Source organism: Chiloscyllium plagiosum, chromosome 44 (genome assembly GCF_004010195.1).
Source record: "Chiloscyllium plagiosum isolate BGI_BamShark_2017 chromosome 44, ASM401019v2, whole genome shotgun sequence".
In the NCBI taxonomy this organism is placed as follows: Eukaryota; Metazoa; Chordata; class Chondrichthyes; order Orectolobiformes; family Hemiscylliidae; genus Chiloscyllium; species Chiloscyllium plagiosum.
Genome location: NC_057753.1, coordinates 4284 through 24569, shown reverse-complemented (window position 1 = coordinate 24569; position 20286 = coordinate 4284). Strand labels below are relative to the sequence as shown.

The following is a 20286-nucleotide window of genomic DNA, read 5'->3' as shown; positions in this document are numbered from 1 at the left end:
TGTCTGTTCAACCCTCTGCTTTCTCTGTTGACATCGTTGTTGTTGACGTGGTGCCTCCTCTAAGACATAGAGGTGCCTGTGAAAGCCAGTGATTCTCTCTGAAGAGCTGAGCACCGTTAGCTCTGGTGAATGACAACTCTGGGCGCTTTGTCCAACTGCACCCCTCTCTTATACCTTTGATGATTTGTCAATATTTCTTACAATTGGACTGGTCCTGTGTTGCCAAAACTATCAGATTTAAATTTAATAGGTGTTTCATGTCTGAGGGTTCAAGTTGATTGGCTAAATTCAAAAGCTGGTTGTCTGGGTAAAAACTGCTGTTTGACACGCTAACTGTACGGCCTCTCCATAAGAAATTTTTCCATTCAGGTGCTCTCTCTATCTGCTTGCAACCTTTCTGCTCACAGGCAAGTTTTAAATTGCTAAGTGCAGAAAAAACACATGATCTTTTAAAGTGACCACGCAATGCTTTCCCCATTTTACAATTTTACACACACCACCAAATTCGAATGTCCTGCCTCCCAATCTACAATTACAGAGGAACTTTGATTATCCAAACGAGATGAGAAGGCACTAGTCAGTTAATTGATTTGCTGCCTGTCCTCTGGGGCTCGGAGTTTTCTGAAGTTTCCTTCTTCCTCGCTCTGCATGCCTTGCTTCCTCTGTCTGTCTCCGGGTTTGTTTCTGAGCAGACACTCTTATGTATAAGGGACCTGCAGCATTGATGAAACCCCTGCTGCCCCCCCCCCCCAATGTGGCCCTGTCCCCATCAGTTCCTATGAGCCCCGTAAGTCTCCCATCTGCCCCCCACCCCCTCTCCAGGACAGCCGGACTGGACACCAATAGTAACACTGCTACTGTCTTTGGGGGGGATGAGTCCTAAAATAGTGCACGTGCGCACACACACACTCACACACACTAACTTTTAACTGTACAGGACAATGTTGGAGAGATTATCTGGAGAAGGGAGGTTTAAGGTATGTCCTTGTAGAACTCCGGGGGAAGTGTGGGGAGAGAGGGCGGGTGGTCAGTCATCTGGAGATGGTGTCTGGGTTCCTATCGATGTCCAGGACTGTTCTTGGCGGCATTTCAGTAAGCCAAGTGCATTTTTAATTATTATAAACAAAAGACCTAGTCAATGTTAAAACATATCTCTGTTTCTATTGGGACCTTGAGATCTTCTTTGAATAATCTGAAATTCAGATAATTGATATTCAGATAGTCGAGATTCCTCTGTACTCTACCCAACTTCACAACACATCACATCTAGAAGATGACACTTCACATCTGCCTTTAAGTTAAGAAAGAGATAGTGTTTAGACTACTTTCTCATGATCTTTTGAAGGGGGGTGGGCATGGGTCTAGTCTGGTCCATTACAGCTGTCAGTAACTTGTTACCCACCAGCACTGCCATCAGCTTATTGTACCCAGTAGCTGCCAATTATGGCCACAGTGACGTGGTTTCTTGGCTCAAACACCACAGTGTAGGATATGTTCTGAATGCTTCCCTGTAACACAGACCGTTAAGGACCAGGCCAGACCCCCTCAAAACATTTGAAGAGTGTAGGCCAAACCCTAACTTTTTTTTAGGCATTTGTGAAGTGGATATTTCCAGGACTGATGCAGCTGGTCAAACCACTCAGTTCCAGACAAAACAATTTATTTACACACTACAGATGAAACACTAACAAAAGAAAACAGAATTGAGAATAACTTGTATGAAAACTCAACTGACTATTGCAACTTAGTAAAGCTGTTCCAATTCCTGCAACATCCTGTGAAAACACCCCTTGGCAAAAAGTAAATTTGAACACAGGTTCTTACAGTCAGGAGAGATTTCAGAGAGTAGAGTCAGGCAAGAAACATCTATTAAAGCATGTTTCATTGTAGCTGCTTCTCTAGGACCCCTGTAGTTTTCTGACTCTGCTAAAACTAAACCAAACTGAGCTGGAAGAACTGTCTGCTCCCCTTTCATGGTGCAAAACTGTGTTTTAAAAAAACCCTAAAGGCCTCCTCTGTTGTCTCATAGGCAGCGTCTGTTAGCCATTTTGACACCAATGCTTTTAAAACCCTTCTGGAAAATAGCAAAGGACAATATAACCTTGTTAAAGGGGCAGAATCCTCCCGATACCATGTGGTCTGGGTTCTTGTGGCGGCAGATGTCTTGACGTTTATTAACAACACTCATTATTTACACCGTTACAAGATCTTATTGATGGATCCATAGCTAGAACACAACATGTGGCTGAGTGACCACATATTGCACTGTGAGGGAATGGCCTTTGTTGTGGACTACCACATTGTAAGGTGATCCAACTGCCTGAAATATGCATGGTCTTTCTGCAATCCTTGCAAAGCTACATGAGACTTCATCCTCTCATCTTCAAAAAGAAAGATGTCGGAACTTCAGTTTTAATCTTCCAAAATATCCTAAGTTCTGAGAAGAAGACCGACCTCTTGCTTGTGTGAACCTGCGGGTGCTCCATCAGGTGGTTGGAGTGCATGAAGCCCTTGCCGCACTCAGCACAGCTCTCCTTGGTGTGGATCTGTCAGTGGTTCAGCAGGTTCAAGGCCTGGGTAAAGCCCTTCTCACCCTCTGGGCAGCTGAAGGACCTCTCACTGCTGTGGACCCACTGGTGGATCAGCAGGACGGAGCAATCACTAAAGGACTTCCCGCAATCGAGGGGTGGGGGGTGAGAAGGGGAACGGCCTCTCGTGTGGACTTCCTCTCCCTGTCTCTGTCTCCATCTGTCTGTCTGTCTCTCTCTCTCACTCTGTCCTCACTCTGCTTTAGCAAATTCTCCTGAAGGTGCTGAGACAAACTGAACAGTCATAGAGGTATACAGCGCAGAAACAGACCCTTCGGTCCACCTTTTCTGCACTGACCAGATATCCTAAACTTAACCGAGTGCCATTTGCCACCACTTGATCCATATCACTCTTAAACCCTTCCTATTCATATACCCACCCAGATGCCTTTTAAATGCTCTAATTGTACCAGGCCCCTCCATTTCCTCTCACAGTTCATTTCATACACTCTGTGTGGAAAAAGTTGCCCCTCAGGTCCCTTTTTAAAATCCCCCCACTCCACCCTAAACCTATTACCCTCTTGTTCTGGACTCCCCCATCCCAGGGAAAAGACCCAATCCAATGTGGAAGCTGCCCAATGAGCCCACACCTTCCCTCCAAAGGGTAACCCACCCAGACCCATTCCTTTATCCCTATTGCTCTACATTTACCTCTGACAAATGCACCTAATCTGCACATCCCTGGGCACTCTGGGTAATTTAGCACAGCAAATGCACCCGAACCTACACTTGCCTGGGCACTGTGGGACAATTTAGCATGGCCAATCCTCTCCAACCTGCACATCCCAGGATAGTATGAGCAATTTAGCCTGACCACATCACCCTAACCTGCACATCTGAGAGAGGAATTTGGACCGCACAGAGGAAACACATGCAGACACTGAGTGGGAGGAAGATGGTGCAAACACCACACAGTCACACCGAGGCTGGAATGGAAACAGGGTCTGTGGTACTGAGGCAGCAGTGCTAACCACTGAACCACCAAACCTTCCTTTTCCACTTCCCACCAAGTCACGCAGCTTGAGTTCAAGTAAAGTACTGTGTTTAATTTTAGCTTCACACTCCCCAAACCTTTCTCCTGTGTAAAACACTTGATTTTCCTCCCCCACTCTGACCATGGGAAACGCAAAGAGTTCTGAGACTCTGGAACTGGGAAATACCATAGAATCCCTATAGTGTGGAAACAGGCCATTTGACCCAAAATGTCCACACCAACCTTCTGAAGAGTAACCCACCCACACCCATTCCCCTACACTTTACATTTACCCCTGTAATACACCTCGCCTGCATGCTATGGGGAAACTTGGCATGACCAGTTCACACTAACCTGCACATCTTTGCTCTGGTCTCTGCCCACCGTTCAATCAGAGGAAGCCCACGTGGATGCAAACTGCACACAAACAGGTGAGAACAGAAAGATCTAAAAACAAAACAAGGGGCACTGGTTTTACACAAACAATGGTGCATGTTTGGAATGAATTTGCAGAGCGAGTGATGGATGTGGGTACTGCCACAATATTGAAAAGATATTTGGATAAGTACATGTTTAAGAAATGTTTACACGATATTGGGCCAAGAGCAGGCAGGTGGGACTAGTTTAGTTTGGGATAATGGTCGGCATAGACTGGTTGGACGGAAGCATCTCTTTCTATTCTGTGCAATTACATGACTGGATACAGTGAATATGGAGAAGAGTTTTTCCACAAGTAGGAGAGACTAGGACCAGAGGACACAGGCTCAGGGTGAAGGGATGCCCTTTAGAACTGAGATGAGGAGGAATTTCTTCCACTGAGGGTGTGAACCTGTGGATCTCGTTGCTGTGGACGCCACATCATTGAAGGCAGTTAAGACAGGGATAGATAGGTCCTTGATTAGTAAGCGGGTCAAGGGTTATGAGGAGAAGTCTACAGAACAGGGTCTGAGAAACCTATCAGACTGATTGACTGGTGGAGCAGACTCGATGGGCCGAATGGCCTCATTCTGCTCCTGGGTATTATGGTCTTAAAACTGGGCAGATTCCTGAAGTGGTTTTCATGAATAATTTCAGAATCCCAAAGAAGAGTTGTTGGACTCGAAACATTAACTCTACTTTCCCTCCACAGCTGCTTCTAGTCCTCCTGCGTTTTTCCAGTGATTTCTGTTTTTCCAGTACCCACAGTTCTTTGTTTTACTTATCATAGTCGCTTCTTGCCCTCCCCAGGTGTCTGAAACTTCATTTTCCCTAATCCACAGACTATTCACTTATCGTAGAAATGCTCACTACCTCCCTATCAAAGTAGATCCTTTTGTTACACAATGATTGTTCAATTTTGTGACCAAAATAGTTGGATTCATCATTACTTACACTAGGGACTCTCATTATCTCAAACAAGAAAACAGCCAAATTGTTTCAAGACCATACATTTGTGATTCAATACAATTCCCTCTTCCCTACTTAACCAGAAGTGGAGGGTTTGAGTTATAAGGAGAGGCTGGATAGGCTAGGATGTTTCTCCACTGCAGCCGAGGAAATTGAGAGGTAACTTTATTGAGGTTTATAAAATCATGGGGCTATAGATAACGTGTCTTTTTCCTAGGGTTGACAGGCAGAAGGCTCATAGAGTCCCTACAGTGAGGAAACAGGCCCTTCAGTCCAATAAGTCCACACGACCTTCTGAAGAGTAACTCACGCAGACCCATTCCCCTGTATTTACCCCTGGTTAATGAACCTAACCAACACATCTATGTGATAACTGAGCATGGCAAATTCACCCAATCTGTACAACTTTGGACTGTGGGAGGAAACCAGAGCACCCGAAGGAAAACCACACCGACACGTTGTGGGAGTGGGGTGTGAAGAATGTGCAAACTCGACACAGGCACTCACCTTGGGGCTGGAATCGAAGCCGGGCCCCGGGCGTTGTGAGGCTACAGCGCTAACCACTAATCCACAGTGCTACTGTATACTGAACCTTTACAATTCTACATCCAGCGGAGAATCCTTCAGCTCAATAAACAGTTTTTCAGTTTCATATGCGGTGTATTAAAAAAAAATCGGAAGTTTGCAAAACTCAGCTCCTCTCACCTCCAGTCGGAGACTTCGCTTGCTGTTCGAAATTCGCGCCTTGGTCCTGGCCGCCTCCAGGCTCCGCCCCCACGGTGTCGCCAGAACCAGTCTCCGCCCCACACTGCTGTGGACTACAGGCCACGCCCTACGGTGCCCCAACCTCCGCTTCGTTCCTCCAATGTAGATGAGACCACATTGTGGGCAGCAAATGCCCCGTAGACTAGGTTGTGGAAAGTGCTGCATCACCCAGAAGGTATGGTCGGGCCCTTGGATACTGAGGAGGGAGAGGAAAACGGGCAGGTGATACAACTGCGGCGGTTGTAGGGCAAAGTGTCATGGGGCTATGGGCGGGCGATGGGAGTGAAAGAAGAGTGAACCCCAGGTGTAACTCCTGCCCATTTACCTCCTCCCTCAAATAAATCCCTGGAGATGGAAAACCATTTGTTTGAATGATTCAGTACCACGTGACCCGTGTTCTGGGACCAGCATCATTATTGTGTCACAATACCTGCAGGCCATCACTGTGCATTGTCCTATGACGTGCAACTGGAAGGCTTGGACACAGTTTAGCAAAGAAACCTCCCTGAGGGTCAGGCAACCCAGCATTGGGACGGGCAGCCACTATCAGTTTCCATGGGGAATACATCTCCACATTAAACGGCTTCGAGGCAAACTTCCCTTCCTTCTATTTAAAGGTCAGCACCCACCAAACCGAACTTCGCCAGGTAAGTTTGGAAGGATTTCTTCTGTATGTTCGCTAATAATTTCTGTGGGCTCTGTGTTTACGTCTGAACGTAGTGATTTTTGAAATTGTGTAATTCGGAGCGAAATCACAGTTTGAAAAGCAGAATGTGGGAATTTGGACAACGCTTATATTTGCGCAACAGCGATACACCTTCGCAACAGCATATTTCACGAGAGTAGTGAAGATCAATCTCGAATGTGCATGCCACACTCCAGATGACAAGCTGAATGCTTCCCTGGAAAAGCTTCCAGTGCAGTGTAGCAGAGTGGTGCAGCGGGAGCGTGCTGGGCCCATAACCCAGAGGTCAATGGATCGAAGCCATCCTCTGCCATCTATTCCATGTTGCTCTTCAGCAGATTTTTCCCCTGTACTGGTGCTATGTTCTGTACCTTGCCTCCTCATCCGCATCCCCAAAAAATCTTTGAAGATGTCTACTAAATATCATCACAATGATATACTGGCCCAATGTAGAAAGTTGAGGTGACACACCAGTGGTGTTCTTCTGTTCTCTGTCCCCCTTATTGAGGAGGATATTGCTTATCCCTGGCTACTCGGGTGTTCGAGCCAAATTTAGAAACAGAATGGTGTAATTATCCATCAGTGGAGAAAGCCTGGGTCCTGGGAGACAGAATGAGAAGCAGATGTTCTGGAAACTCTTTGCTGTATGCAGTTCTTGGGAGCAATATAGAATGTATTTCATACTGAGCAAGTCTCAGCTGCTTTCGGAGGTGAGAGGGTGGGCGCACGGCATATGGCTGACTGGTCTTGGTGTATGATTCCCACTCTGGGTCGTTTATTATGCAGACGCGTGAGAGGTCGCCGTTTCAAAGCCCCGACGAGCTCATGTATCTTAGTTTGACTTGTACAGAAACGCCCGATCAAGCTTTTCAAAAAAGAGCTTCGTCGAAAGAGACCGCACTGCCTGAAGTCGGGATGGGGCAGAGCTACCATTGCAGTGAACACGGAAAAGAGAAACATTTGTTCAAAGTGAAAACAAGTGTTTCACATAGCTCGCCCGCGCAGTCCGACTCCGAATGGATCCTCCAGCTGCATTATTGCTCAATTCTGAGTGTGATACTTCAGGAAGTGAAGTGATTGGAGACAGCACTGAACAAGTCGATGTTAATGGTGCCGTGTATGAGGAATGTCAGCAGTGAAGGCAGGTTGGAAAGTTGGTGAACAGAAGGTTGAAAGTTGGTGAACAGAAGGTTGAAAGCTGGCCTGATCGAACTTTTCCAAGTCATGAGAGGTCGAGACAGAGATAAAAGAAAGTAGTGAAAATTCTCCCACGCCTGAAAGGATTAAAAGCGATTAGGCAGAGATTTAAAGTCATTAGGAAAAGTAGTAAAAGTGACATTAGGAAGAACGTTTTCGCACAGGGAGTGGTTGGGGTCAGTAAATCCCTGTCTGACAGTGACAAAGAGGCAGATTCCATGGACATAACAGGGAATTCGGGGCGGTCATGTTCAAAGTAACAATATGAACATTTACAGGGAGAACACAAGATTGCCATACGAATAGAGGCACGCGTTTACTCATTGTGGAACCAGCAGAGCTAAGGTGGGCTGCGACAGATTTTGTGATTGAGTGAACTGACAGTTCGACCAACAGAATGTGGCAATTTAGACAACATTTATGTTTTCACAGCCTCTATATGTCTGCGCAACAGCAGTGGAGATCTGATTTCTTGATGTGAAGCACATGTAATTGAGCTTCGATTAATCGCAGTGAGCGTGACGTGATTTGAACACGAAACCTCCTGATTTGGAGTCAGGCGCGCTCCCGTTTGCGCCACAAGCCCGCATCCCATGCTTCCCGTTATGCAGGATTAAGGGAAGTGATTGTACTGCAATGATTTTAGGTTATGACTGAGAACGGAGGTCAACGGTTCATGGCTGTTCTGTCTCACTCCCTCTCTCGCTCTGTCTCTCTAAACAATTTCCAACTCTCTCTAAATAAAAACTGAAAATACTGCGGATGCTGTATATCAGAATCAAAAACAGTAGTTGCTGGAAAAGCTCAGCATCTGTGAAGAAGAATCCGGTGACCCTTCCACAGAACTGGTGGTGATTGGGAAAATATCGGTTAAGGACGGTGGGAGGAAGGCGGGTGGAGTAAATGATAGATAGGGATAGAACCCAAAGGGAGACAAGAATGGTTGGACAGACAAAAGAGTTGATAGCGATGTGTCTGGGAGGGTGAATAGCTGTTAAAGGAGACTGTTAGTGGCTAACTATAGGTGGTGTGTAATGGCAGACTATGTGATAACAAGGCCTTGTGTGCGTGGTAGGGGGCTAAGATATGGGGAAGTTCAGGTCCTACAATTATTGAATTCAATATCGAGGAGGTTTGTAGGGTCCCCAAGTGCAAAACTGTTTTGCTGGAACAGTGCAACAAGTCTGAGGCAAAGATGCTGGACAGGGAACAGGGTGGTGTGCTGAAGTGGCAGGCAACTGGAAGCTCAGGGCCTTTATTGCGGGCAGAAACTAGATATTCTGCGAAGCAGTCACCCAGGCTCCGCTTCGTTTATCCAATGTAGACGAGACCATTGTGAGCAGTGAATGCAGACCATTGTGTGCAGGTAAAGTGCTGCTTCACCTAGAAGGTATGCTTGGGCGCTTGGATACTGGTGAGAGGGAGGGAAATGGGCAGGTGTTCCACCGTCAGCGGTTACAGGGCAAAGTGCAATGGGGTTATGGGCGGGTGATGGGAGTGAAGGAAGAGAGAACCCCACATGTAACTCCTGCCCATTTAACTCCTCCCTCAAATAAATCCCTGGAAAAGGAATAACATTCATTTGAATGATTCAGTACCACGTGACCCATGACTAATTCATATTCATGTTCCGGGGGCCAGCATCATTATTGTGTCACAATAGCTGCATGCCATCACCGGGTTTGCCCTATGACGTCGTGGTGCAGCTGGAAACATTGTGGACGTTTATCAAAAAATCCTTCCTGAGGGTCAGGTAGCCCTGCATCGGGAAACTTTGGGATGGCCAGCCACTATCATTTTATATGGGGACACAAATTTCCCTTCGTTCCACTTAAAGTTCAAGGCCCATCAAACCGGAATTCCTCAGGTACACCTGGAAGCATTTGTTCCAGATGTTGGCTAATTATTTCTGTCGATAGTTGGGTAATGCTTGAACACGGTGAGAATCATCGGCTTCTAAACCTAGTGCCTGAACTGCTCGAACATTTCTTAAAGCAATGATAGTGCTACAAAACCGTAGCCTGAGAAAGACTCTATTCGTTTGACAAAGGAGCTTTGACGAAGGGTCAGTTAGACTCGAAACATAAGCTCTTTTCTCTCCTTACAGATGCTGCCAGACCTGCTGAGATTTTCCAGCATTTTCTCTTTTGGTTTCAGATTCCAGCATCCACAGTAATTTGCTTTTATTAAGACTCTATTCGGCTCAGTCTGTTCATGTTTCAAAATAGAGACACAAGTGACAATGCAAGTGAAACTGAGGAAAAGGCAGATGTGCTACTGTATCCTTTGTAAGTATCCACTCACAAGGATAGTTCCTGGTGACATGGGTGTGTCTGCAGTGTCTGTGATCAGACTGTTTACTATGAACGCCCCAGCTATTACTTTGGTAAAGTAGCACTGATGGAGGACAATTGCTATTTCAGTAACTGCAGTCTGAAGCTGGAATTCACTAACACTCGGGTTTTGGGATCTTACTGGTTTTTTTTAACATCTCAGACACTGTGGTGCATTTAGGCAGCACGTACGGCTGTTCACCAAAATAGTTGAGAGTTCAAATGGAGCAAAATTACTGAATTAGGGCCAGACTATTCAGGGGACATGTTCAGAAGCACTTCTACACATTGCGTTTGTCAGATGTTTCGAACTATCCTACACAAACGATAGTGGATGCAGGATCATTTGTCAACTTTAAATCTGAAAGAGTTTTTTTTTTGTTCAGGAAAGGTCTGAGGGGACATGGGCCAAAGGCAGGTAAATGAAGTTAGGCCTCACATCAGCCAGGATTTAATTGAACGTTGGAAAACACTTGAGGGGCTAAATGGCCTACTCCTGTTCCTATAGTCTTCACTGTTTCCTTATTGCATATTTCCGCCTGTCATTGGGGACACAACCTGCAAGAAAATATTCTCCAATTACTGGTTGTTCTGGAAATGTCAAATATAGATATGTCCAGGTATCTTATACTAACATTTGGATAAACACAATCACAGAATAGTTAACTGACTGAATTCCTGCACTTGAATCTTTAGAAACTTTATGTTTTTGGTTTTAAACAATCCCGATAATGATTCGCTTTCCTCAGCTCCATACAGAACAACACAAGGGAAAAAAACAGAAAAGCAGCACTGTTCCAGTCCTCTAATCTCCAATCCTCTGCTGCCAGCAAAAAGCAACAATGCAGCTTCATTTGGGGTCGACTGCAAATCCTTGGGATGTGAGATTCAGCAACCCGGGCCTAATCTCCCAATACACCGAGCACAGGCTCAGGGAAACTGATCACGAAACCTGTGAGCAGCGTTTGCAAAGGCCCAAGCGAGTCACCCATAAAAGTCACTCACCTACTTTCTAAATGTTCTCAACTGCTTACTTCTTTTATTTTAAGTGAGAATTGGGGATATGTGGTAGCGAGTGGCTCTTTGTGTGTCAGGTTTGCCTGTCAGTTTTGTTGATATTGAAGCGAATTTGCTTTCAAAATAAGCACAAAAAACACAAACAACTTTACATCCAAGAAGAGAAGCTGAAGAAACTGGATGTCAGCGGTGAGAAAGAAGCAAAAGCAAAGTGGAATCTCAATGATTTTGCTGCTTTTTGAGCAGAAAGCATTGGAGCTGTGGACTTCTGCTGATCAATGTATTTATTTTTGTGGATTTTAAGAAGTTATTTTGCCTTGATATAAGAACTGGTTATACCCTGACTATATGTCCAACTACCTCAGTAATAGAACAAAAGATTTTTATTCTGAGGTCATGGGTTTGACACCCACATTGTACAATGTTCCTTTGAAACTTTGCTTTTTGTGCTGAACATTCGCTCGCTCTTCTACTGTCAACCTAATCATATTCAAAGTGAGTTTTACTCCCGTTCGTTTTATTCCTGTCCCCGTTGCTCGGTTATGAGGGAAAGCTGAGAGTGAATGGGAGACGAGTTTGTAGGTGTGGCTTAACGGTGGCACTTGACAGGTTCTACTCATGGCTCGAGGCCAGTAAGTGGCTCAATCACAGAATTAGAATGGTCAAGTGCTAGGGGAATCGATATCGGTCCATATTAAAAAACACAAATGAGTAGGATGTGATTCATTTTGAGGAAACAAATTAGGAAACTTCTTCACACAGATTATCTCAGATTGGCTAGACTGCATTTAATTTTAATTGCAAAGCTCATGGAACCACTTGGTTGTGACTTGATCTGGATCTCAGGTCTTAAGTGCGTGACTTTGATGTATTTTGTGACCGAGTTGCTACATAGGTTAGGGAGCAATTCCTGTACAAAGGGAAGAGGAGTGTTGAGTCAATTAGACAAGAAGACTTGATACAGCAACAAGAGCCTGAAGGATACGGTGGTGACACATGTAGGAGTACTAAAGGACAGAGAGAGGTCAGGAGGTCTGCTGGTGTGGGGGTGAGGCAAGGAGCAACCTGCAAAGGCACTTCTTGTCAGTAGACTCCACACAAATGCTCATGGACCAGAGCTTACCTTTCAGACAAAAAATAAATTTCCCTGTCTAAAATGGGAGCAACGTTTAATGTTTCAAATGGGAATCCTGAACATAAAGTAATTCCTGTATGCAGTGGACTGAATAAATCAACGCCCACCACCAGAAGTAATGTTTCATTGCCATTTTGCATGGTATACCCTACACCGCTATCAAATTTGCGAAGAACATCAGAATTGTTGGGTGGACACAGATAGGAAATGAACTTCATAAAGGAAATGAAATAACATAATGAGCTAAAGTCAAAGCAAGAAGTAAAAATAGATATAGGAGCAAGAGACACAAAATTTGAAAACAAGAAGCGAGGATCTATTAACAATGGCGGGGATCTTACCCAATAGATGCCGTGGTGTTGAATGTCTCCTACCGACATAACAGGAAAGTAATGCGCAGGCGCAGTGTCGAAGAGGCTACAGAGCCTGCGCTGGATGAGTAATAGCGGTGGTGGGATGATGGTTCCTCGGATCCATGCACAGGGTAAGGGTATGGCGTTGGGAACAGCGATGAATCAGTGAATGCTCAGACAGGCTTAGTGTAAGTGTTTTTCAATCCTCAATAAGGAATTTATCTCACCTATCCATGTACACAGTGGGGCGCCTGGGTAAAAGACGCCAGTCTTTATTGGAACATTGTCCAGCGGGGCACATGCGCGGCTACCATCTTTGTCGGAGAGAGTCACAACCTGTCAATCTAGGTGATGAGGCAAAGAAGAAAGGAACAGGCAACACATACTGCAACAAAAACAAAATTGCTGGAGGAACTCTGCAGGCCTGGCACCATGCACGGAGAAACGGAGTTAACGCTTTGAGTCTGGTGCAAATTCTTCATCAAATCCTGCCTCCACAGCCTTCTGTGGCAATGAATTCTATAGACTCACCACTCTCTGGCTGAAGAAGTTACTCGTTGTATCTGTTCTAAAAGGTCTTCCGTTTACTCCAAGGCTGTGCCCTCAGGTCCCAGTCTCTCCTACCAATGGAGGCATCTTCCTCGCCTCCACTGTGTCCAGGCTGTTCAGTGTTCTATATGTTTCAATTACATCCCACCTCAGTGTGGGCCTGTTAATCGGCACGAGCCAGATCCCTCAGGATGTGGTACAGCAGGGATTAAGTTCAGCAAAGTGAGAATGAATGGAGAGTGTGTGGGATGGAGATTTCCAGCTGTTTGGGAATGCGTGAGGAAGGAGTTTTAATATAAAATAGAATTGATCGAATGGGCTGATGTCCCAAGGAATTGGAGATGGAGTTTAATTTAGAGAAATGTGAGGTGTCACACTTTGGTCAAGCAATCCAGGCAGAACTGACACAGGTAAGGGAAGTGTTGCAGAACAAAGAGACCTTGGAGTGCAGGTTCAGAATTCCTTGAAAGAGTCTCAGGAAGATACAATAGTGAAGAAGGTGTTTGGTATGCTTTCCGTTATTGGTCAGAGCATTGAGTATAGGAGTTGGGAGGTTACATTGTGCTGTATAGGACATTGGTTACACCCCTTTTGTGTTCAGTTCTGGCCTCCCTGCTACAGGAAACATGTTGTGAAACTTTGAAAGGCTGCTGTCAGAGTTGGAGGGTTTGAGGTACAGGGAGAGGCTAAATAGGACATGGTTATTTTCCCCAGATCTTTGGAGGCTGAGGGATGCCCTTATAGACATTCATAAGAGGCATGGATAGTGTGAATATTCAAGGTCTTTTCCCCAGGATAGCCCAAAACTAGAGGGCATATGTTTGAGGTGAGAGGAAAGTGATTTAAAAGGGACCCGAGGGGCAGCTTTTTCACGCAGAGGGTAGTGCACGCATGGAACAAGCTGCCAAGGAGTGGTGGAGGCTGGTACAATGACAACATTTAAAAGACATCTGGATGGTTATATTAATAGGAAGGGTTTAGAGGGACATGGGCCACATGCAGGCAAATGAGACTAGTTTAATTTAGGATATCTGGTCAGCACAAACGAGTTGGGGTGAAGGGTCTCCTTCTGTGCTGTATGACTCTAAATATCTTCGGTGAAGACTGGACTTTCAGAGCAACTTTCAAAGATGTTTTGCCTTTACTGGGAGCAGAAGAAGTCACAATGAAGTCTTTGATTTGTGAGACAGCAACTGAGTGAGTACATCTGGGATTTTGGTGGAAAGTGGGAATTCATTGCACTGTGGGGATGAAACCCTACCCTAGATTTAGGATAGAGATGAGGAGGAACTGCTTTTCCCAGAGAGTAATGAATGGCAGAGTAGACTCAACAGGACAAATGGCCTACATCTGCTTCTGTTACTATGGAACTATAACCCTCCATTTCCCATGACTAACCCACCTAACCTGAACATCCCTTGACGCTGGGGACAATTTAGCATGGCCAATCCAAATTAAGGCCAGTGAGCAATGTAGTGATATGGAAAATGGAAAGGAGAGAACTATATCAGCAATCGAAACTGGATTTGAAACATCATAAAAATTGAAATTAAAAACGAAGTGCATTATAACAAAAGTGAATGAATTGACTGCACACATTGAAGGGAATAATTATCATCTGAAACTCCTTAAGAGACATGGCTTCAGGATGACAAGGTTGGATCCTGAATATCGAGGGGGTAGTCAAATGGGAAGCTAGGTAAAGGCAGAGGGTGGCACTGCTAATCAAAGCACTGACCACAGTGTAATCCGCTCGGATTTCAGGTCTTGATTTTTCTGTCCTCTGTTGATCTCCCTGTTCCCACAGATTATGATGTCTGTTCTCAACTGTTCTGGATTTCTGCTGAAGCTTTGACCCCCAATAACACATTTAGTCAATCAAGCCCCAACCCACAATCTCCTAGCCTGTCAACCATCCAGGCACAGAGAACAGTCATAGCAGGGAATCAAATGAGACAAATGAAACAACATTCAAAATAAATAGATGCTCGTTTTTAATGTTTATTTATTAGGAAGTAAACCAGAAATGGGGGTCTCTGAGGATTCATATAGTGCCTGACTTTAGGAATTCTCTCTCCCTTAGATCTAACTATTAGTACCCAGCTATGACTTACAATAATATTTACACCAACAGAAATAAGGCATCTGTTCTCAAGTAGGCATAAACAGTAGGATGAAAATAAACATTTTCTCTCTCTCATGCACTCACTCACACATAAGTCCACCGGAGTGAATTTGTGTGCCTTACAGGAAGTTTGGGATTTACATATTAATGGTACCTGCAACCTATTCGAAAATGTTAAAGTCTTAACAATCCAGGTTTGTTCAATATATCATTTCACTGGCAGGACACTGAAACGTTTTTCCATAAATTCTGTGTCTTATAATCTTATTCTCTGCAACCACCTAATGAAGGATCAGCACTCCAAAGGCTAGCGCTTCTAAATAAAACTGTTGTACCCAAACCTGGTGTGTGATTTTTAACTTTGTCCAGGTTAGGGGGGATTTGCTGTGCTAAATTACCCATAGTGCCCAGGGATGTGCAGGTTGGGGTGGATTGGCTGTGCTAAATTATGCATGATGTGCAGGTAAGGTATAGTACTCGGGGGTAAATGTAGAGCAATATGGATAGGGGAGTTGTTGTGGGTTGGTTACCCTTCGGAGGGTCGGTATGGACTCATTGGGCCGAGTGGCCTGCTTCCACATTCTGGGGATTCTCTGAAGGGAAGACATGTCTGCAAACGGGGCAAGGCAGCGCAGGCGCAGTGCGGGGGTCCCGCTGCCGGCTGAGCCCCGAGTCTCGCCCCGCCCGTTTCTCTCGCCCTGTCTTCCTTGCTCTCCCCAGACCCCACCCAATGATGACGTCACAACGCGGAAGTGGCCCTGTCAGTTTGTGTGAAACTGTCTCCCTCTGGGCAACTCTTCATCCTGGAACGGAGAGAGAGGAGGGGGAAAATTTGTTCATTTGTCGCTAGGGAAGTGAATCCAGGGAGGGAGCAGACTCTGCAAACTCTCTTAATTACCCGGGTGAGGAGGAACGGAAGGGTGGTGGTGGAGCAATTTTTCCCACTGCACCAGAGTCTGAGGGGTTACAGAATAGACGTTTATAAAATCATGAGGATCATGGATAGGGTCAAGAGATAAGGTTTTTTCCTTGGGATGGGGGATTCCAGAACTCAAGGGTTTAAGGTGAGGACGGGGGGAGATGTAAAAGAGACCTTGGGGCAACTTTTTCACGGAGATGGTGGTGCTTGTGTGGAATGAGCTGCCAGAGGAAGTGGTGGAGGCTGGTACAATTGCAACAGTTAGAAGGCATCTGGGTGGGCAGATGAATACATCGAGATGTACAGCAGAAACAGACCCTTCGGTCCAACTCGTCAATTCCGACCAGATAGCCAACCCAATTTAGTCCCACCTGCCAGCACACGGCCCATATAGGAACCAAGTAATGGCAAATGTGACTAGATTAATTTAGGAAATCTGGTCAGCTCGGACGAGTTGGGCCAAAGGGTCTGTTCAGTGCTGTATGACTCTAATTGTTATTTGGTGAATGCAGAAGTGTGGTTATGAAGACTGGACTTTCAGAGTAGCTTTCAAAGATGTTTTGCCCTTACTGGGAGCAGAAGAGTTTGACTGAAGTGTGTCGGTATTAGTGCCTTGATGTTTCATTTTGCTTCCACCTTCCTGGGGATGTTAACCATTTTGTGTCTAGCTTTTCCTGAAGAAGCTGCATTTCAGGTTCACCCTAAATTGACACTTTTTTTTTTGCTTCCCAAAATCAGACATGTTGACTTTCAGCAGTATCCCAGTGTTGATTTTGCTTTTCTGCCCCTGTAAGATCCTTCAGAAGAATGAGTGAGAGCAGAGTGAGAACAGAGAGGGTGAGAGAGTGGGATGGTGCTTTCAATTTTATGGAATAACAAAAGAAAAGAAAATTTCACAGAAAGTAGAATTGCTTGTTTTGAATTTCTACCCTGGACTACCAGTGATGACTTTTGAAATATTTTTTGCAGAGTATTTGAAGATCTGAAGACAGAAGTTTCAAAATGAACAGATGAAGACCTCGTGCCCGAAACATTAACACTCCTCGTTGGATGCTGCCTGATCCGCTATGCTTTTCCAACGCTGCACTTTTTGACATTGACTCTCCAGCGTCTGCAGTTCTCACTTTAACATCAATGTCTGACAGTCACTGACTCCATTGGCACTACAACAATTTTCAACTATGATTCTGTGAGAAGGAGCAAAGCTCTTTGGTTCCAGTTTGAGTACGTTTTCAGTATCAGTGGAAGTGGATGAGAGACCCCACTATTGCACCGCATTGTGTGTGGAGCCTGAAACAGTGTTACAGTCAGGAAAGAGGAATTCACGGCGGGGAGGGGCTCTACACGGGCTGAAGCTTTGGCCATGGAGAAACCTGAGGATTCCCGCTGTGTGGAGAAACTGTGGAAGTGTGGCGACTGCGGGAAAGGCTTCCGTGTCCCGTCTGCCCTGGAGACTCATCGGTGCAGTCACACCGGGGAGAGGCCATTCTCCTGCCCCGAGGGTCGGAAGGCCTTCAGCAGTTCCTCCAAACTTCAGACCCACCGGTGGGTCCACACCGGGAAGAGGCCATTTTCCTGCCCCAAATGCAGAAAGGCCTTCAACAATTCCTCCAAACTGCTGAGGCACCAGCGGGTGCACACCGGGGAGAGGCCCTTCAGTTGTCCTGAGTGCGGGAAGGCCTTTACCCTAGCCTCCACCCTGCTGACCCACCAGCGGGTCCACACAGGGGAGAGGCCCTTTCGCTGCTCCAAGTGCGGGAAGGCCTTCAGCAATTCCTCTGCCCTGCTGAGGCACCGGCAGGTCCACACAGGGGAGAGGCCGTTCCCCTGCCCTGTCTGCAGGAAGAGATTCAGTCAGATGGACAACTTGCAGACGCACCAGCGAGTCCACACCAGGGAGAAGCCCTTCAGCTGCCCTGAGTGTGGGAAGGCCTTCAGCTATTCCTCCTCCCTGCTGAAGCACCAGCGGGTCCACTCAGGGGAGAGGCCCTTCAGCTGCCCTGAGTGTGGAAAGGGCTTTACCCAGGCTTCCATCCTGCTGAACCACCAGCGAGTCCACACAGGGGAACAGCCCTTCAGCTGCCCCGAGTGCGGGAAGGGCTTTACCCACGCTTCCACCCTGCTGACCCACCAGCGGGTCCACACAGGAGAGCGGCCTTTCAGCTGCCCTGAATGTGGGAAGGGCTTTACCCAGTCCTCCAACCTGCTGAACCACCAGCGGGTTCACACAGGGGAGCAGCCCTTCAGCTGCCATGAGTGCGGGAAGGGCTTTACCCAGGCCTCCAACCTGCTGACCCACCGGCGGGCCCACACAGGGGACAGACCCTTCAGCTGCCCCGAGTGTAGAAAGGCCTTCAGCAATTCCTCTGACCTGCTGAGGCATGAGCGGGTCCACACGGGGGAGCGGCCCTTCAGCTGTCCTGAGTGCGGGAAGGCCTTTACCCAGGCCTCCAACCTGCTAAGGCACGAGCGGGTCCACACCGGGGAGAGACCCTTCAGCTGCCCCAAGTGTGGGAAGGCCTTCAGCAATTCCTCTGCCCTGCTCAGGCATGAGCGGGTCCACCTGGGGAGTGGCCCTCCAGCTGCCCCAAGTGCGGGAAAGTCTTCAGCAATCCCTCCAACCTGCTGAGCCACCAGTGGGTACACACCGGGAAGAAGCCGTTCGTTCACCTGCTCTGTGTGGGAAGGTCTTCACCTGCTCCTCCAACCTGCGGAACCACCAGCCAGTCCATGTGCCATCGCAGGGGGATTGAAGGAGCGACGGGCGAATGCTATTATCGACTGGACCATCAATCCAGTTCCAAGGGCTCCTGGGTTTGAATCCTGCCGCGATAGACGGCGGAATTGGAATTCGGTCAGAAATCTGGAGTTCCGAATCTAACAATGAAAACATTTTGGGGTGGAGAGGGGAGAGTGGAGAAGGGGTGGGGAAATCCCATTCTGATGCACTCACGTCCTTTTTAGGGAAGGAAACTGCTGTTGTGGGAAAGAATTCATTCAGTCATCCCCAGCAAATGAGTGGGGAGAAACGTACTTGGATACAGAATCTGGGTTGAACTTGCTGAGTGAGGCAATACTTCCTCCGGGTTATGGCTGTACCAAGGATCCAATTACAAAGGGACAACTTGGTGCTGACTAATAGTAAAGAAATTTGGAGTGGGGTGGGGGGGAGTGTGTGTGCTTTGGCCTTGAGCTTTTTTTTAAAAAAAGTAGCTACTTTTTCTACCACCTTTTGCTGGGGGGATCTGAAGCTGTAACAAAGTTGGGTCACAGTAAAGGTTATTTGAACTTACTGCCGGGCTCAGACTCTCATTGAAAGCTTTGAGCTCCAAGAGGTTTTTGTTTGAAAGCTGCTCATTTTTATTTCAGCCTCCTGCACTAAGTTTCCAATGTCGTGTATCAGATGGAGCAGTGAATGAGTAGCTGGTATCGTTAGTTGTACATTTTTCAGGAGTGCAGGTACTGCATCGTTTCAGCAGCATTGTAAAGTTTACTGGCAGCACTGGGAGGTGTGGGACATGATGTGGAGGTGCCAGTATTGGACTGGGGTGGATAAAGTTAAAAATCACACAACACCAGGTTATAGTCCAACAGGTTAATTTGGAAGCACTAGCTTTAGGAGCGCTGCTCCTTCATCGGGTAACTGTGGAGCAGGATCATAAGACAGAGATTTTATAGCAAAAGATCACAGTGTCATGCAACTGATAGGATATATTGAACAAACCTAGATTGCTGTTAAGACTTTCATCTTTCTTTTAGAATGGTTTCCAGGTTTTGGTTCATTAATATGTAAATCGCAGAACATCTTTTAAGTCACATTCCCGAGATGACTTAAGGCTTTATAAAACATAGGTGACATCTCTGCTCAGACAGTGCATTAAAGGTGTGAGGTTCGAGTCTGTCAGTATCCTAATCTTGAATCAGACTGGTTCTATTTCCAAAGTAGGAATTTATAAAATATTGCATGGATTGACTGTCTGCAGATTGTGTGCTTTTTGAGCAAACTTGAATGTATCTGCAAATATAATTCTGCCAATACAAATTCACCCCATAGAGGTTTGTGCGTGAGAGTGAGAGTGTGATGGAGTATAAGCCTGAGAGTGTTTTGGGGGCTGTCTGTATGTGTGTGTCTGAGAGCGAGTGTATGTATGAGAGGGGTATACTTAAACAAGGAAGGGCCAGACTTGTACAGGCAAATGGTAGGGCCCTGGGTCATGTTGTAGAACAGAGACCTCGGGGTGTTCAGGTTCATTGTTCTTGA

General features: G+C 46.3%; 1 long non-coding RNA gene and 1 pseudogene across 1 annotated transcript in view; both read left to right on the top strand.

Annotated features, from left to right (window-relative positions):
* The window catches only part of LOC122543457, a 12020-nt gene extending 3958 nt beyond the window's left edge, over window positions 1-8062 (top strand). The window contains exons 2-3 of the long non-coding RNA XR_006310030.1: window positions 1489-1493; window positions 8052-8062. This is a non-coding gene — a long non-coding RNA (uncharacterized LOC122543457). The remainder of the gene's footprint in view (window positions 1-1488; window positions 1494-8051) is intronic.
* LOC122543762 overlaps window positions 1-19573 on the top strand; it is a 51180-nt pseudogene extending 31607 nt beyond the window's left edge.
* The last annotated feature ends 713 nt before the right edge of the window (window positions 19574-20286 follow it).